Source organism: Lepidothrix coronata, unplaced genomic scaffold (assembly GCF_001604755.1).
Source record: "Lepidothrix coronata isolate B3197 unplaced genomic scaffold, Lepidothrix_coronata-1.0 Scaffold75, whole genome shotgun sequence".
NCBI classification, from domain to species: Eukaryota; Metazoa; Chordata; class Aves; order Passeriformes; family Pipridae; genus Lepidothrix; species Lepidothrix coronata.
The window spans coordinates 2,606,511-2,625,583 of NW_016690255.1; the positions used below are offsets into that span (position 1 = coordinate 2,606,511).

The following is a 19,073-nucleotide window of genomic DNA, read 5'->3' on the forward strand; positions in this document are numbered from 1 at the left end:
ACACCCGGGGCTGCTCCGCCGCCGCACCAGCCCCAGCACCGGCAGCACAAATCGACACCTCCGCACACCCGCCCCGCCGGAGACAGGGACCCCCCCAAAACCGCAGACGGAAGGCGGGTCCCAAGGCGGGCTAAGGGGAAAACAGCCCAATTCCGCCGCCCTCGATAATGGCACCGGCAGGCGCGGGGTGCGTTCGGGCAGCGGCCCAGGGGAGGCGTGGGGGAGCCCGGCGGGCCCCGCCGGGACTGGTGCGGTGAGAACCAGGCCGAGCCCCGTCCTGTCCCGGTGGGAGTCGGGCAGCACCTCGCCGGCCCGGGCCCGGAGCCGCTTCCCGCCCGCCCTGCAGGCCGCGCCGCGGCCCCGGTGCCTCCTTGGGGCCTGGCACCGCGGCGGGCTCGGGGAGCCGAGCAAACAAAGGGAGAGGAGGCCGGGGCCGCGGCTCGGGAGGAGGGCGGCGGGCAAGCCGCGAACCGCGCCAGCCCCTTCCTCCGGCTCCCCGTGCGCCGCACCAGCCCCCCGCGGCCGCCGGGGTCGGGCGGGGGAGCGGGGCCCGTTGCCCCGGGGACGCTCACCCAGCGGAGGCCGCGCTGTCCCGCTCCCGGCGCGGGCCTCTCCTCGGGAACCTCGGCCCGGCCTGCGCCGGCACCCGGGCTCGGCGGCGAGCAGCCTCCGGGGGCGGCGGAGCGGTACTCACCGAGGAGGAGGAGAAGGAGGAGCTGGCTCTGCTGTTGCTTTCGCGGGGCCCGGCCCGGCTTCGGCTCTGGCTCCCTCCCTCGCCGTGCCGCCGCCTCCCTGTTCCTGGCGCCGCCGCCGCTTCCTCCGCCTCCTCTGCCCCCACCCCTCCGTCCTCGGAGGGGCGCAGGGGGGCGGCGAGCCCGCGATGGCCGTCGCCTGCTGCAGGCTCGGCTATGGCTGCGGCGCCCGCGCACGGCCCGGCGGGGGCAGCAGGGCCGGGAGCATCCCCGCTCTGTCCCCCGGGCCGCCCCCGCCTCCCGCCGGACACCACCGGTCCTCCACCGCCCGGGCCCCTTCCTTTCGCCGGCCCTGGGCGCCTCGCCCCGGGCTCGTTCCCGCTCGGCGGCCGCGGGAGACCCGCGGGGGGCGGCCGGGAGCCGCGCTGGGAGCGAGGGAGGAAGGCGGTCGGGCTTTGTTAGCCACGGCCCTTTCCTGCCTCCCCCACCCGCTTTAGTGTGTGACCGCTGCGCCCTGGGCGACAGAAGCTCATCAATAAAGTTCATAGGGACCTACCGCCCCTTTTCGTTCTGGCGAGGGGCAGCCCCTCGGTGGTAGCGCTCGGCCGGAGGGGTCCCCTCCGCCGCCCCCCTCCCTGGAGGCTGCGCTGGGCAGGGAGGGGAGGGGGGAGGTTTTCTCCCCCTCCGCTCTCCTCCGTTTCACCTTCCCTTACACCTCTCTTGGCGTGGAACCGACGCGCCAGAACAGGCATATTATTTTTGTGCTTAACTTTGCTTCACAGATACCTCCACGAGAAAAGTGACACTAAACTTCAGGCACATCAGCTGTGCAGCAGCAACTTCAGCCAAGCAGGCTGCCTCGCTTGCTTATTCTCTGTTTTTTAAAAATAAAGTGCTAAGTCGAGAGCAACAAAACAATTCTTAGTTTAGGATGTGTGAGACTGGCGGAAGTGACTAGCAGAGGGTGAAGAATTAAAATCCGTGGACAGTATGGCTCTTAAAAGTTGTCACAAGTTGTATTTGCTGATATGGAGACTGATATGGAGATAGTAAAATACTACCTTTCTTTCCTTCTTGGGGTATATAAGTCATGCAAATCCAGTATCTGAGTTGCAAAGATATGCATAATTTGCTTACCTATGTAGTCATATGAGAGTCAGTGAGATTATTTGTATGACTCGTTATGAAACTACTGATTTCAAGGTTAAAAACAATCCATTGAAACTCAAGATTATGAGAATATTCATACAACTTCTGCTTAAATTCTTCTACTGAGATCAAAGGTATTTGTGCGTTGAGGTCAGTGAATTGTTTAATTACCAAGGTTATTTGAGGTCAGAATGTGTCCTGATTTCATTTACATTTTTGTATCTCAGGCATTTATCAAGACTTAAAGGCTTTTCTTGAGTCTCAGCCAAGGCTGGTATTCTTCATCTGATCAACCTCAGTTTCTGACAGTCCAGGACCATTTCAGGAGATGATAACTCTAATCAGAGTTGCAAAAAGAAATTATTTTTTTCAAATATAAAGTTTGGCTTTTTCATTTGTGTAGAATGATTTATGTTTTTGTTAAGTGTTTTTTATTAAAACTGCTTTACAGTTATGATTACATGTTATCAGTGGTGTAAACAAACAAAGCTAAGAATAGCTTCAAGTGGATCATTTTGGAAACCTTATGGATTTTAATTTTTGTTTGTGAAGTCAATACTGTTGTTATGAAAAATACCAGTGACTTTGTAGGTTGGCAGCGGTGCTCAAAGAAAGGAACAAAATTAAATAAATAACAAAAGACTAGCTTGCTTTTTTTTTTTTTTAACAACACAGTTGGTTCCTTCTTCCTAGATGAACTGTTGTAAGTTTAGCAACCTTGTCAAAAAGAGGAATAGGAGAGAGCCAAGTAAGCAAAAATGGCCCTGACTGGGAAAGTTTGGGTTTAATTTTTCAGCAGTTCAGTCATTTCCTCAAACAAAGAGCTTTTCTTTATGTGTATGTTCTTACCTTCTTCTCAGGCCTCCTTTTCCTTTTGATACATGCATTTGAACAAGTAATTATTCTCAGGATCCAGCCAGTACTCTTGCTTGACACGTATATGTAGTAGTAACTTCAGCAGTTTTCAGCAGCAGTTGCAGGCCAATAGCAATATGTGAAGAAGCCATCTGGGCAAAAAATGTTTTTTCACCCTCAGCTAGCTTTTACCATAGACAACTTCTGCAGTAGTCTATATTGCATATGAGACAAATTTTCAAAATGGTCTTAGAAATCTTATTCTACAACCTCCCACACTGTTAAAAGAAATGAGATTTTCCAACCCATATGTTGACCAGAGGTTTCCATGTGTCTGAAACTGCCCCTTGTCAGTCTTATCAACCAAACAACTTAGCTTTTTGCAGAAATGGGGCTGACGGACAACCTTACAGGAAGGCTGAAGGAAAGTAATGCAAAACACTTGGTAGCTTTTTCCCCCAGTTTGTCTTCCATATCTTAACTTTCTCACGAGGGATAATGTTAAATATGGCTTAAATTAGCATCGCTACTCCGAGTAGTGACCTTGCTCATTTTCTCTCCATCTCCTTCCCTCTTCCTGCCCATACACACCTTTCGTTTTTTTCATAGTGACTCCAGTCCTCATTGGAGTCCTCTAGATAGCAAAAGGTAGTTCAGGTAGCAAAATCTCTTGAGGTTCATTTACCTAACAATAAATCATGACATAAAGTAGAATAGATGCCTTATTTCTCACTCCTTTCATTTAGAAAGTGTCATCTCTTGCTGTAAGAGTTCACAAGAACCGCATTTTCAGATAGTTTTAAGCAGTTTATGAGAAACCAGGATCTTTCAAGGCAGATATGCAAACTGAATAAACAAAACCAAACAGTACTTTCCAGCTGGATAAGTAGCTGATGTAGTTCAACCTGTTATGAGGTGAGTATCGCGGCCTACACAAATAAAAGAGGTAGTCTGTGTATTTGGAGTAGTATTAGAGGAAATGGAAGGAGGATTGAGGGTTGCAGTGTGCAACCAGTTGAGGTTACCAGTGTGCTGTTTGCTTGTCTCAGTCTTAGCATATAGCTTTATGTTTGGGATAGACTTTTCCCCATTGAAATGTGGCAGCAAACAGCCATACCCCAGTAAGACCAACAATTTATCACCAAGTCTGAACTCACAGAAGTGTGCTACTGGTGTTGCATCTTGGATGGCAGATGAAGAGAATGGCAGATGAAGCAGGATCACTCAGATCAATTTGTGCTTGGCTTAAAAACACATATTGAACTAAATTGGGCTGTTCATACATTCGGACACCTTGTTTTAATGCTCTCTGTATGTATCACCTATCAGACTTGCCTTACACTTGCTAGCTTTTGTTTAAAATGATGAGAACTGTAAATTTGGTTTTAGTAATAAAAAATTTAAATCTTTCATATCTGATGTCCTTATATGTGGGAGCTTCTAAAATCAGGAGCTCCACACCCAGTTCTAATTACTTTGAGGTCTACATGTTGATGAGTTCTCTATTTTTATATGCTTACGTCTTTTTTTTCTCATTTGTTGTACTCAGAAGCATGATTACAAATAATTTCACAACTTTTAAGACCAAAATGTATTTATACAAATCTGTAGTTCAGAGGGACAGGTCAGGAACCTAAAGTATGAGTGTTCATAGACAACAAAGCCAATATTATGTTTATCATATCTATTTTTATCTTATTGCTACCTACTTACCTGGCATAGGTTACCATCATCTTGTAACAACTACTCTGGCCTTGGCTCTTGGGCTTGAATTGCAGCAGGAAGTTAATGCCTTTGTCTTCTTATTGCTCTTTACAGGTGAGTAAGTGTATGTGATTGCATTTTAATTGCATTGCAAATGCCTTCTTTTCCAGTTTTGTTAAGTATATTTCAGAAAGGGCATTTCTCATAATTTTATTAAAATTTTCAAATTATTGTAATGCTTTACAAGGAACTTGATATTTTAGATGGCAAATGTTCAAATGGCCTTGGGACAACATATGCTTTTAAGGAAAGCAATTTATACAAAATCACTCCAGATTGCTGATAATTTTTTGTAACTATGGCTTAATTTTCTGATTTTTTAATTCCTGTTGTCTTTTTTTATTATGTGGATTTTATATATTCCTTTATTTGTATTTTAGATAATATTGTATATTTATATTCCTCTGTTATAATATGTATTAGAAATCTTTATATCAAATCATCACATATAGTTTTTTGATACTGTAGTTCCACTTTGTTTTCTCATAGATTCTTGCACATTTTCTGTTGGCAAATTCCATTTCCATTATAGAAGTTAATTTATGCAAATATTTTCAAAGTTGGTTGGGTTTTTTTCCCTTTTTTTTCAAGGGACTTGTCCCTCCAGTTTAATAGTAGCAAAAAAAAAGCCACCAAAATGAGCTGAAGTGTGCAGGAAGTTCTTTCACACACATAAACTCTCTATCTCAGATTGAAGTTAAATTGGCATGGTTTACTGGCACAACTGAAATCAGTTTAAGGTATAGATGGCATTAAAACCTCATTATAGCTACTAAAAAACCATCCATGAAAGATATATATAACTAATGTGCTACATTTTAATCAGAATACTGCTATTGCTTCTACTTCATACTGTGGTTATGTTGTGATATACTATATCTGTTATGCTCATGCCTGAAAAAACAGTGCTTATGTACTTGGGGATTTTTTTCTAAAATACATATATTTTGAGTGTCACTCTCGCTTTTTAAATTTTATTTCATTTCAAGAGGAAATATATTTTAAAATTATTGATGAACACTTCTGAAATTAAATTCATTACAAAATTTTCAGTTGATTATACAGGTTGTTCATTTTTCTAGCAAGAGCACAGCTCAATATTTACTTAGATCAAAGTTTTCTAACATTATATTATCATAGACAACAGAGGATAGCAAAATGACATGTCTAATAACAGCACAAGAGGACTAACTTCTAATCTGCTGAGTAATGGAGAAAGGGAGGAGTCATTTTAATTGTTTATGGACCAAAAGCTGAATAAAGTCGGAGTAAATTGGGCCTCACAAATTGATTTCTGTTAAAGTCAGGGAAATAAAATACCACTGTTCTTGTTGACGAAGATGCACAGTAAATCATGACTATAGTTAGCTGCAAGCAGCTCTGTACAGTTCGCTCAGCCGAGGCATCTTACTCATTGATTGCCCATATTGCCTGTGCACTCGCTTGTAACTTATTTCATGTCTGCATTGAGTCACGTACATCTGGAGTTGCAGAAAGATAGACAAGGTGGAGAACTTGTCCCAGCTCAGGTCTCATCTATGTAATCACTGTTGACAGAACCAGTCTGAATTTCTTGGCACAGAGGACTTTGACCTGAAGCAGGACATAGCTAACAAAGACAAGTACTCAGTCAGTACTCTCAAAGCCAATGCACCGGTGTACATACAGGCTTATTTCATCTGTTTCCCCATACTAGTTCATCAAAATAATATATATAGAAGGCTATGGTCATGCTTTTTTCTTAAAACAGAAGAGCAGAAACTTCACAGAGACTTCCTTCTTCAACTTATAAAGTTTTTTCTGTTAAAATGTAAAGTATACATCCAGTAAGAATTTTTATGGCTAGAGGTGTAACACTCTAAAAAAAATAAAATAAAATGTATATTTTTATTTGGAACATTATATTCTGCCCTGTACCAAATTAATTATATTAATTATCTGAATCATCCTTTAGAGTGCAGCTCATGAGCTTGGCTTTGCAGCCCTTACTTCAGTACTCACAACTGGCCCAAGGAGTATAGAGCTCACCAAGAGACAAGCATTTGGCAAAGAAAGTGCTGAAGACAAACCAAAACAACTCCAAATATCACTTTACTATACTTAAACATTTTGAACTTCTGGTCATGGGTTTGCCATAAGTCTGAAGGATCAAATGAGATTTGTGTGATTTGACTGAGATTGTGGCAAAGGCACGTGTTGCTCTATCTCTATTTTCTGCTCTATTCTCTATTCCCTGTTTGAGGGAGTGAAACTGGTCCACAAAACATTGCACTTCAACTGCTTTTTTCAGAGTAGAGTTCATGACAAAAGTTTGCCCCAAAACTTTCAAATATAAAACTGGTAATTTAAAAATAAAAAATTCTATTTCTCAGAATTTTATTGCTCTTAAGCAGGACTACTGAAAAGGAAAAGAAGCTGTAGTTTATTTTGTTATCTTTAAGGGGAAATAGAAGATGGAATAAAAAAAGTGAAAAGGAATTAGAAGATGACTTACTCTTAACTTTCACAAGCATAAATATTTTTGAAAACTTAAGAGGTAATATTATTTTGCATTTTTTCATCAGCTCCTGTTAGAGTTATATGAGGATTAAGCATACAGATGTAGCTAGAATTTTATTGAAAAACCTAAAAATAAAAGTTGGTTAGACATCAAGAATCATACTTAGTTCATTAGACCACATAAAAGTGTAACTCAGAATGTTCACTGCAAGGGATTGTATTAAATTTAAAAATGTCTAAAAACAGGAGTAGCAGGTGTGCCTAGAAATTAATGTTGGTCTACTTTCTGTGTGGCGGCCAAGTGTTCCTTTCGGCTTTAAGTGTTGCAGCCATTTCCTTAGTTATGGAAAAGAAGGTAAAATGGATTCTTTTCCATCCTCTTCTTAGGAATATCCTTTTAAAAACATGCATAAAAGCAGAATAAATACTCGATTAATGGGCAAAAGCATATTAAAACTAAACAAACGACCCTGACCCCTAAAATGAATGTATGGTTGCAGGATGTCAGCAGATTTCACAATGCCAGCTCAGCCGTTCTAGTCAGGCTTTGATTGTCCTTTCCTTACAGTTCACAGAAAAGATCCACATTTACTTCAGCATTGTGAGGCTGTGCCTGTGAAGCCATGAGCATTTCTCTTGATTTCTTAACTCCCACTGACTTCAGCTAGATCCATGGCTGCTACAGTATTCTCATTTCTCATGTGCTTATCGTTACACAATGTACTCTCAGCTAGATCAAGAGTTGCCCTGATACTCTTGTTTCTAGAGATCTTATCATTAGAGGGTGCACCTGCAGCTCCTAGTTTTAATTGAACATAGTTTGTAAACAATTTTAACCCATATTTATTATATTTATAAAGCTCAAATAAAATAAATAAAACCCAAGGAGACTTCAGTCAAGCAACACTGTTCACAGCCTTCTGGAATAAAATTTCCTATTGTTGCAGAAACAGTATTTAAATCTAGATAGCTTACAGAGGTACATATGGAACTTTTCACATTTAGGTCACAAGTTCAAACATGGTCTTCATTACCTGCAAATTAAACCTATCAATAACTGACATCTGTTACATACTGATGTGGAATGAGTTGCTTTCTAAAGTGGATAGGTCAATAGACTTGTTTCTAAATGCACTCTAAACATGCACATTTAAAGATGTTTCTTCTCTAAAATGAAGAATCTTATCTATCCAATAGAATTCAACAGTACCAACCTCTACAATTTGGCAAAACACTGCTTTATTACTCTTACCTAAACAAATAATAAAATACTGACATTAAAAGTTCTGTTGTACCTGAAACCTACTTTCTCAATGAAGTCAGAGCTTTCAACTACAGTTCTTTACACACGCACTGATCTCTCAGTAGAGGCGAAGCTGACTGGCAAAGCAGGGTGGAAAAGCCCTCTGCCTACACTACACATTTTCAATGAGGCCTTGGTCGCAAGTCAGATCACTGTAAGATCCTGAAATGGCATTGCATTCATTATGAAATAGCCTACTGTGCCTCTGCAATAATTTTCAGAAACATCCTGAGAACATATATGAGGATGTCTATGCAAGTGTAGACCGCACTGAAATATGGATGGCATTTAAATGTGAGGAGACTTTACAGTCAGTTCATTAAATGTGGGTTGTTCTTCAGAAGTAGGTTTGTCAAATTCATCACATGAAGTACCTTGAACATTTAAAAAATATGAGAACGAGATTCAAAAAAGGTGAAAGATCCTCAGAAAATGATTGGTGTGCAGGTTGTTTTCAGTATGCAAAACAGTCAGGAAATATCCTGTCAGTCTCTCTCTCTGCTACTTGGTGACCAAAGACAGAGTTGCAGTAGTAACTGAATGATGCTTTGTATGAGCCTTCTTCATCCACAAAAGCTTTACAGGTCCCTTAAACATTTCACTACTTTTTATTTATGAAGCAGTAAATTTAGTCACCGTTGATTATAGCGTAGCAAAACTCTTTTCAGTCATACTACTCTGCTCTAGAATTATGTGACCGGAGGCATCTTTTAAAAGAAAATTAAAAGAATATCTCAGTGACTACAACCTGGACATGCTGAAGATCGTATCACAGCTTTCATTCCTTTCGTGCAGGAACTTAATAAAAGAAAAGAGCAGTGATGAATATGCAATGTGTTGTTCCAAAGCTGGAAATTATTACTGATGTCAAATAACACAGCAGCATCTTTCCACTGCAAATGTAGTGGATTTGAATGTGCTCCTCAATACACCACTAAAATCAACACCAGTGAAGACAACACTAAGAATGATATAATCTTAAACCCCAGGATTGAGGTTTTTCAGCTGAAACTGATAAATAAGGCTATTCTTTTAGAAAAAAGGGAGGTTTAATATGTTTGCAAAACGTGCTTACATAGTGAATAGACAAACATAGTCTCTTTTGTGGGTAAAAATGAGTCTTTAGCTGGTTATCAAATTTTGCTCCAGAAAAGAAATTGATTCCTTTGATGGAAGCAATGCTGTTCTACTAAGTAGGATGCATTCAGAGCAGATTTTCAAAGACATGAAGGGCACTTGGATACATCAGTTAGGTGCCTCATGGATCTTCATGCCTTTGCTCTGTTAGGATTTTCTTAACATAGAATTTTTCTTCTTTTATGACTCACCTCTATCACATCTTTGCTGTAAATAAAACATACTCTTGTTTTTATAAATATGTTGATAGGCAGCATGGAAAACATTAATCACTGTGAAGCTGAAGGGTACTTAGCAAAAGTGAAGTGCATGAATTGAGAAACTGAGAAATGTTGGTTTAAGTAATATTCAATAGCTACAAAAGACTCTATGATCACACTGGAAATGCTGTTTCATCATATGGGAAAAAGAATAAAATCTCTATTTGTATTATTTGAAAAAAAAGTCAGGAAACAAAGCTATTAAAAACCATATTATTCAAAAGTAATTTAAGAAGCTATAGAACACATTGAAAAATATAAAATACTTTTTTCATAATGATACTCATTTTTCATAAAAATAAGAAGATGCTTAAATACTGGTAATATGTAAGTGTATACCTAGTGAGAGCAATTTTTATATGTAGATAACTAAATGTTTCTGTATCAATCAGCATATAATTTTTTAGAGGCAAAAATTCAAAAGAACATCTTTATTCCATGTAAATCCTTAGCAAAATTGCTGTACACTTCAGGACAACTGTGGCTTCCTCACTCTTGCTTAAATGCTTACTAGAATAGCAGTAGTATGTACACTACTGAATGATGAACCTTTCCTGTAGCAATGTAAAGACAAAATTAATGGGACTTCATTTTAAAACTTTCCTGCTTCAGATTCAGAGGAAATCAAACTACTTTTTTAAATTATTAAAAACATCAAAATTAGCTACATGGAACATCAAAAGCAAATTCATATAAACAGAAGTGACTACTTTTGTTGTGTTAGCTCTTGCAAAAATTCTCTATTTAACTAATGCTCTAAATTTTTGAGAATTTTTTTACTATTATTGATCATTTCAAATTATTGCTGGCTGTTGTTCATTCTTGGTTGAACTGGTATCAATAAATACTGATTGTTGTACAGTTCAGCTTCTTTGTCCTCAGCATTGAGGTTCAGCACTGTAATTAAAAAACTGTCCTTACATATATAGTTTCAATTTAATCTACTCATTATCCCACAGTTTCTTTTAGGTGTATTAAATCTTAATCAAGGACTTTTTTCATAGTAAGATCAGTAGCAATCTATTACATTAATACTATTTCACTTAGCAGGCAAACTTGAGACTCACAGAAAGTTCACTTCATTTGATGAGACCTATGTGTAATAAACTTCAGATGCTTGGCAATACATTATTCTCTCTTTTAAGACTTCATTGTCCAAACCTAGGCTACTCATTTTTTGTACTTTTTTCTAGCCTTACTGAGCACTAAGAGAATCTCTGTGGCTGATAACACTTAACATATATGGAAGGCAAGGAGAGGAAACTTTTTGGACTACAGTTAGTGATGAAGGCAGCATTTTAGGATTATCTGTTCAAGTGAAACCAAACCTTTTTTTTTTTAATGTTTGACAAAGATGGTATTGTAATAGTGCCTGTATGGTCTCTGTGATGTGGAGTCTGCAGCTCCTTCTTGAGCTTGCACCTGTCAGCCTGGAGGAGGGCACCCTTCAGGAGATGTGATTAATTTAACTTCCTACCCAGTCCACAGTCTGCGTAATGCAAATCCAACACCCACAAACAGGGTTGTGATTTTGAAACTAGTTACAGCAGCTATGTGTGATTGGATGTGTCATAAACACTTCAACCAGTCAAATCTGCAAACATTTCTTCATTCTCCACTCTCAGCAGTGTGTCCCTGATGTTTCCCTTCAATTGAGCCTGGAGATTGTGCTGCTGCAGGGAAGAATCAACTCAATCCCTTATTCATACTCAGGGTCTGCCAAGGAAGGAGCTGGGTTAGTTTTCTGACAGTTCAACAAGCTGATCCAATTAATAATGATGTCTGTTTACTAGACCCATACAAGGTTAGGAGGAAAAGAGGAGGATCACCCATGTATCAGCAGCCCACAGTCTCACCAGATGAACGTAAGCTAAAACCACACTCATAGTGCATGAAATCCCCAATTTACTGAAACTGCAATGTGAATAGGTAAGACAACCAGAGGATGAGTGGAAGGCATTGTGCTTTGACCAAAGTTCAATAGGACTTCAGCAGCAGCAGACAGCTTTTCAAAGTATTTTTTCATCAGTCTGCTGTTCTGGTTCTCGAATTTAGCTTCCCTACCAGGTAAGAACTCTAAAACATTTACAGAAAAAGTCCTATAAAAATTCTAGAAAGAGCCTCATTCATAAACATTGAAATAACTACTCTTGACTAGTCACTTTATGCTAGAGGGGGACTCTTCTGGGAATGCTCAGTGTTTCAGATTTTCCAGTCTGCTTGTGGAGGTATGCTAAGTGGCTGATCTTTGATGAAAATGGTTTCATTTCAGTGCAATTACACCAATTGGTATTACAAGTTTCTAGCCAATCATTTACTAATTAGTCACTGGTGCAATAGAAAGTGACTTGCCATGAAAACTTTCATATTACTGGCACATAAGTGACTATGGTGACTTTATTTCTCCACAGCAATTTTTACTGCTTTACCTATCACTACCCTGTAAGTCACTAGATTCTTTCATTCCATATTGTGACTATTTATATGCAGGTAGTTCTCACCAGCTCTCTAAGGACCCCTTTCATATCAAAGTTTAATTTGTATATGATAATTCACTGTTAGATTTCTTAGCAAGACTGCCCTGAGCAAATAGACAATGCATCTAAAAAGGGTCATTTTTCTCTTAAGAATGAAATTTAATAGAGCATTACTTACACTTTAACATTCATCTGATAATCAAAACATATTTCATCCTTGTTACTTTTAGATATCATTAATTCATAGGGGAAACTTAGATATTTTTTCCAGTCTGTGACTCTTATGCAGATTCAAAAGACAAAAGCTGCATTGTCTGCTTCTAAGGAAAAACTGCTGGAGGCACTTCTTTTGTTTTTCTAATGAACACCATATGAAAACAGGAATAGAACAACTATTTACTTACATGCAGTGATCTACTAGGGTCTCATACATGGTCTACTTGCCTCACCATGGCACTGAAAACATTGCACTGGTCAGTCTATTTATAAGACTTTTCCTTTTTTCCATATTTTTTTTGCAATGCAATATTTCCTTTATTATTTTGATCTGAATTTTGAATGATGGTTCTCTGTGTATGGGTGAATGATACTGTTATGTATAGTTTACCAGACCTAAACACATCAAGGAGCAATAATATTTAATAGTTTTAAATATTGCGAAGTCAGTCTTGCTCATTTCCTTATGTCAAAGTTCAGATTTACTGTTCAATAACACCACAACTTTTATTGTTCCTGGTGCTAGAAGTTTGTCATTTGTCTGGTTAAGAATGATTTGGAGAGCACGTTGGAAGAGGAATGGATGTTTTTATAGACTTTCCTGTATTAAACAGCTATGGTTGAATGTAGTTTTGGTGATCGGATGTAATGATTTACAGACTTACTTTCCAGCCTAACATTTTCCTCTGCATTGGTTCCCTACCAGGCAATGTATATATTTTCCTGAGTCTACTGGCATAACAGCACTAGCCATGTTGTAAAGTTGTTAGACCTTGGCCTTTGCTATTTTGTTGCAAAACAGAGGGAAATAGTAGCTGTATGCTAGGCTACTATTGAATGGGTTTTTTAACCCTTCACCTGTGTATGCAGGTGCATACAATTAGCTGAATACAAGAAAGGCATTTTTTTGCAAACAGAATACAGGTACAGACACATATATATGTATTTCCACATATATTCATTTTTCTGTACAGCTTATTTTCTTCTTTTTGTGTAGTGGAATTTCTTATAGAAGAAAACCTGATCTACTTGTTTTAGTAAGTGTAACTTTATTTTATAATGAAAAGCAACTTCTAAAAAACTTTCAGCAGGTCAAATAGCTCCCCATATTAAACCTTATTTGAGAAATAAGAATACTTAGTCCAGGAGAGACAGGGTGAGTCAAAAGCAAAAGTATAGAAAATGACTTAAAATTTTCCAGTTTCTCTGAAAGCTTCAGAACAACTAACCACCATCAGCTCTACACTACCAAGCTGGCTACTAAAGACATATAGCTTTCATTCAGTGAAGAATGACCTGTAGAACACGTGCATCAAAAGCCAATGAAGTAAGGCAATGATTTATTTATGTGCATCCCAGTATAGAAAGCAACTTTCAAAAGTAAGAAAGGTGTTCCGAAAAAAATATTGCCCCTGCTTGAAAAAAAACTATGCTTTCAATTGAACACAATATATTAAAATGAAATAGTTAACAAATATAACTGAAAGTGACTGCACAAATATTCTGTTCAAAGAAATCATAGGTCACTGGTAGGATGTGATGTGATGTGATGTGATGTGATCAAAGACTTTTTTCTTGTGAAAATGAAAAACTTGATAATTAAAAACATAGTTTGTACAGGATAAATAGCTACAGGTTTTTTTCACATAACTATAAATTGAGTTAAATACTTATTTTCTGTTACATAAAAATATTGAGATCCACCTAACGCTATGAAATAAGAAATAGCACTTACATTGCTGGAAGAGCATTGGCAGGAAAAACATTACATGAAGAGATATTTTAAGTCTTGCTTCTCCCTACTTATACCTATTCTGTCTAAGATTGTAACTAATGGTGTGACATCTGGCAACCATATTACCTCAGGCTATGACCTTGTCAGTTCTTGTAAAACTGTGGGAAAAGTTTCACAGTGTAGGCATCAGGTTTGCATTTTTTTTTTAACTGTCTAGAAGAACAGAATCAAATATAGACACAAGATATTAAGCTCTTTCATTTCTAAATAGCTAAATCTGCTTCCCTCACAACATATTCTTTCAAGATTTGCAGTTAGATCTTTTCCAGGCAAAGAAACTAAGTGGTTGGCAGCTATAGGAGGGAGCAGTTCTTAAAGATTACAGGAAGTCTACTTTATATTCCAAATTAATTTATACCATCCGTCTTGAAGAAATGTATAGCAAAAGAAAGGTGATTCTGCAAAATCGTGAAGTATTATTGCCAAATTTTGTAGCCAGGAAACTTTTTGCAAAGTTGTACATATTTGCTATCTGTTTGAAAAGGATGCTGATTTCATTACCAAAGTGTTAATATTAAGAATTAAGTGCATTGTTTCCTGACTACGTTCAAAATCATACTTGTATTTCAATCAAAAATATTCTCTCTTCCACCTGCTGTCAAGCTAGTAATAAAGAGAGGATAAACCAACATCCTCAACTGCTTTCTGGCAGAGATCACTTTCTGTTAGATGACACTGTTAGAGAGTGAGTTGCTTTAAGTCTCTAGGGAGTTTGTCATAGTATTTTCTCATTGCATGACAATGGTCACCACAGAGCAGAGTTTTTCATTTCAGAGATGATCATGTTGCATTAAGCACTGTGAGAAGTGGCATCTGGAGAAAGTACATCCATGTAAAAAGGAAAATCAGGAGGAATATTAGCTCAAGGGGGTCAGGGACATGTGCTGCAAGGCACATGGATGAACATTTCAGTGGTACGACTAAAACCTGAGGACCACAGCCATTGCTGATTTCAGCTCTGCAGGTCTTACACAAATAATGAGTGCACAATACTTGATAAGGGCCTCCTTATTTTGGGCATGACCACCTTTGGATTTGGATAGTACTAGGGACTAGATCTTGAGGCCTCCCTGAGCATCTCCAACCTCAGGTAAAGACAAAGGGAAGGATGTGCAGATGCTTAACACCTGAAATTCAGATGCAGGGAAAGCCAGGATCATCACTCAGAGTGAAAGCCAGGATCATCACTCAGACTCACTCTTATTTGAAGGTACTCATAAAAATGTTGCCTTGGATGAGGTGCAAAAGAGCAATAGAAGAGAGCATGAGATGGATGGCCTTTGCCTTTAGCCAGCTTGTTTTCAATTCTGCATGTAGAAAATAACTCATATCCCTCACCTGCTTCTCAGCACAGTGGTGCAACTTAATTAGAAATGGCAGCAAATTCATCCCACATGTCATGCCCCTTACCATTACGCAAGTGCTTGAGTATCTGCTGGGAACCTTCATCAAGAGAATCAGTGCCTGTGGTCCAGGTACCATTTCCATTATTAAACACTTACTTAATGTCAGTATCAAATAGGCTGCCATTAGTAAAAATTTGCCCAATCATATTTAGAACAGTAGACTGAGGTAAATTTCCCTGTTGTTTTCCTTCATAAATTCAAAGTAAACTTAAAAGCTTCTTGGAAAAAAGCAGTTTTCATATAAAGGGATCTTAATGCTGGACAGACTTGACAAGTTTTCTCTCTCTCTGTATTTGTCTGATCTATATTCCCTGTAGAAAATAGACTAAGGAATATCCCTATGCCCTAACACATATAATAGGAAAAGCTAAGTGAAAGACTATGGGAAAATCTCTGTACTAGTAATGTACAAAACAAAGTCCAGCACTATCCATATGAAACAGAGAGATCTGAACTTATTATATTAAATAAAAAATCGAATCTATGTAATAATACAGATATTAAGCAAACAGTACTCTCAGTTATACAGAAAAAACAGAGACTCAATCAACCATGTTGAAATTTAAATATGCAATTTTACAAGCTTTGATATTCAAACTTCATTTTTTTATAACCAGTGATTTCTACCTAACAATCAGAAAATCTGCAAAATTTTTAGGTGCCTGCAAACTGTAATAATTTTCTAAGAAAAATATAAAAAAATCCCCAGCTGTTTCAAGATACATTCAAGGCAATGAATGAAAATGAAACAACCTTTTTCTTCCATCGCCAAATCAAGAACTATAACTTGCGTACTTTGTCAAATTCTCAGTTATTGGAAAATCTGAGTATTTTTAAATTTGTCCTGTGTTTTAAGTGACTTTCAGTAAACTTAGGTGTTAATTAGCTTAAAGTTAGCTTTGTAAAACTTGAAAATTTTTTCTGTTCCTCAGTATTTTGATACAGTTTGAAAATTATTGTTATGTCACTGACTGTAATGTTCTGTGATGTTCGAATTCACAATTCTATAAACTGCAACTAGTTGTCTATGCCTTGAGTTTTAGGATTCCAGTTAATACCAACTCAAACTAAAAAAATATTTTACCAAAGCTTGCCTGTAGAAACTGGATAATCCTGTGCAGCTGTACTATAAACACATTTGTTACTTCTTTTAAAGGGCAATCTTACCTTTAATTCAACAATTAAATTATACCACTAAAATACGCTAACCTAGTGAAACAATACTTAATAATATTCCTTGAAGAAAACAAACAATATATTATTACATTATAATTTTAATTTTATCTTGGGTAAATGACATTTTACATTCTTGACTCTTTAGCTTCTGAAAACATAACTGGAATTTCCTACAACAATTTGGTCTTTTTTTTTTTTTTTAATCTTGGCCGAGACAGAGCTTCAAAGTTGGAGCAGATCTTGGTTGCAGTTTGCACCAATGTAACCAAGTTTTGAGAAAATAGCTTACAGAACAAACAAAGAAATAAAGAATCAAGTGTTCTCCATGTAACAGCGGTTTAACAATAGTTTCACTTTATGTGTAGGGCTTTTGTTTCTGGATCTGGGAACAGCATATGGGCAATTCCTCTTACCCTCGGAGGTCAGATTCCATTATATCTGACCTCCACGTTACAAATTAGCAAACAAAGCCATTTGTGAGCCTTCACTGCTTGTTATTGTTATTCATGCAAATCTGCTGCAATGTACCATTTAGGACAGTCCTTGTTGTAACCCAACTACACGACACTGTATGCAAATGACCAATGGACTGAGATACAAAGAAAGAAACAAGAAGTTAGCATCGATTTTCCCAGCTGCTGTCATTAATAGCAGGAATATCTAAAATAAATGAGCCAGTTCTTGGTGGAGGAATGAGGGTCTTGCCTCCAAGAAACAATGAAGAGAAGCCTGTAGAGAAAAAGAAAGAAAAGGTGTGAATTCAGTTTATCAGAAGGTTCAGAGCTGTTAAAACCCCAGGAAGAAAAGAAAAGAAAAAAAAGAAAATTTACATTGAGAAGCAGGTTTATTTCAATCCATAAGTGTCCTTAGATGCTTATTCATGGTTTATTTTTTCAAAAGGCATATTTAAAGGGCATTAAATATGACTAAAATAACAACATTGATTGATTTCAGTGTGTAGTATTTTTGGTGCAGTTGCTGTCAAATCTCAGGATACTCAGAAAGGATATGTGCTATCCCATGGAAATGCCAATTTAAGCTGTATTAAATTGGGGGAAGCAGAAAGGAGGACACTAGTCATTTTGGAGTTGACCTAAAGTAGCAAAATATTTAGGCATGACAGCTATATCGACTTAAATGCAAAATCTCTTGTAGGGGGATTCAGATTACATTAACTGCTCGTTTCGATGATAACGAAGTGGACTGTGCTAGGAAGTGTACAGAAGAACCCTGTAACAGCCAAGAGATGGGATGTTTGATCTTATAAATTTGTTCTGTATATAATTTACATAATTTTTTGCAACTCAGCAGTTGTTTATAAAATAGGTTTGCATTATATAAAACTTCATGAACTCTGAGCCAAGCATCTTTGTGGCATTTATCCTTAGAGTTTGACTTTCAATTATGGACATTTCCATGTAAAAGAAAAATTAATCTACTTTATGTTGTTAATCATAAAGGAAAAAAATTCCAAAGTTTGATGGCACGCTGATGTATGTCTGTGGGACATGCAGCACTTTGGCATAACAAATGAGTTACAGAATCTGTAAGGTAACTAATGAAGGTAGTCATGTTACTGTTTCCCTGGCTATTCCTGTTCCCAAATTTTAATGTTTTTTTCACTAAATATGTATGGGAATTATTACATATGTTACATAGTTGAGCACAGGTAATAAGTCTACAATGAAAAGCATATAACCATTTTCCTTACTACCACTGTTTTTATGTCATCTTCTCTTTGACTTGAAAAGTTTAATTTGAAAATCAATGGGAACTTTTTCCTGTTTCAGTTATATAAATGTAGTTCAGTATAGTCATTAGAATTTTCTATTTAGGACCTTCCCATATGTTTAGGATTTCCAACAGAGATTTTACAAGTCATAAAATCACATGGAATGCCATAGAGTATTAATTTCTATTTTAAAAAATAGGAAAGGAAAGAACAAATACTGGGATGTTAGATTTTTTTTAATATATAATGTGCAACTGATAATATAACAAAGTGTATAATGATGAGTCTGATTGACCATATATTTATCTCGTTTTCCTCTTTCTTAGGTTTAATGGCCAATCCTTCCAATGTTTCAAGTCATAGACCCAATAATTGGGGATAAACTCCTCCACACAATTATGAATCTACCTCAGTGCTTTGGCAAAATATAAGTCTATTAAAGTGCTGTACTTTTTGCCTTCATTGAAGATCTCTATCCTGGCCAAGAGTCAGACCTTCTTTAAAAATTTGATCTTCTCATCTGCATGCAAATAAAGTAGCAATTTAAGCATAGACATTTTCTATCTGTTTTAGTTGTAATTAGCTCATAATTCCTAAGAGTATGCCTTATTT

At 38.0% G+C, this 19,073-nt stretch overlaps 1 protein-coding gene and 1 long non-coding RNA gene across 7 annotated transcripts in view; one reads left to right on the forward strand and one right to left on the reverse strand.

Annotated features, from left to right (window-relative positions):
* SOCS6 (suppressor of cytokine signaling 6) overlaps window positions 1-1,267 on the reverse strand; it is a 31,933-nt gene extending 30,666 nt beyond the window's left edge. Inside the window, exon 1 of one of the 6 annotated variants that reach the window (XM_017819570.1) lies at window positions 1,249-1,267. The gene's annotated coding sequence lies outside the window, so the exon portion shown is untranslated. Of the gene's footprint in view, window positions 1-572; window positions 636-694; window positions 819-1,248 lie in introns of those variants that run through there. The other 5 variants (XM_017819568.1, XM_017819569.1, XM_017819561.1 and 2 more) reach the window with 5 other exon arrangements.
* LOC108499576 lies at window positions 6-6,989 on the forward strand. The gene is made up of 3 exons (XR_001875580.1): window positions 6-187; window positions 4,419-4,514; window positions 6,415-6,989. It is a non-coding gene; the product is annotated as an uncharacterized LOC108499576 (long non-coding RNA).
* The last annotated feature ends 12,084 nt before the right edge of the window (window positions 6,990-19,073 follow it).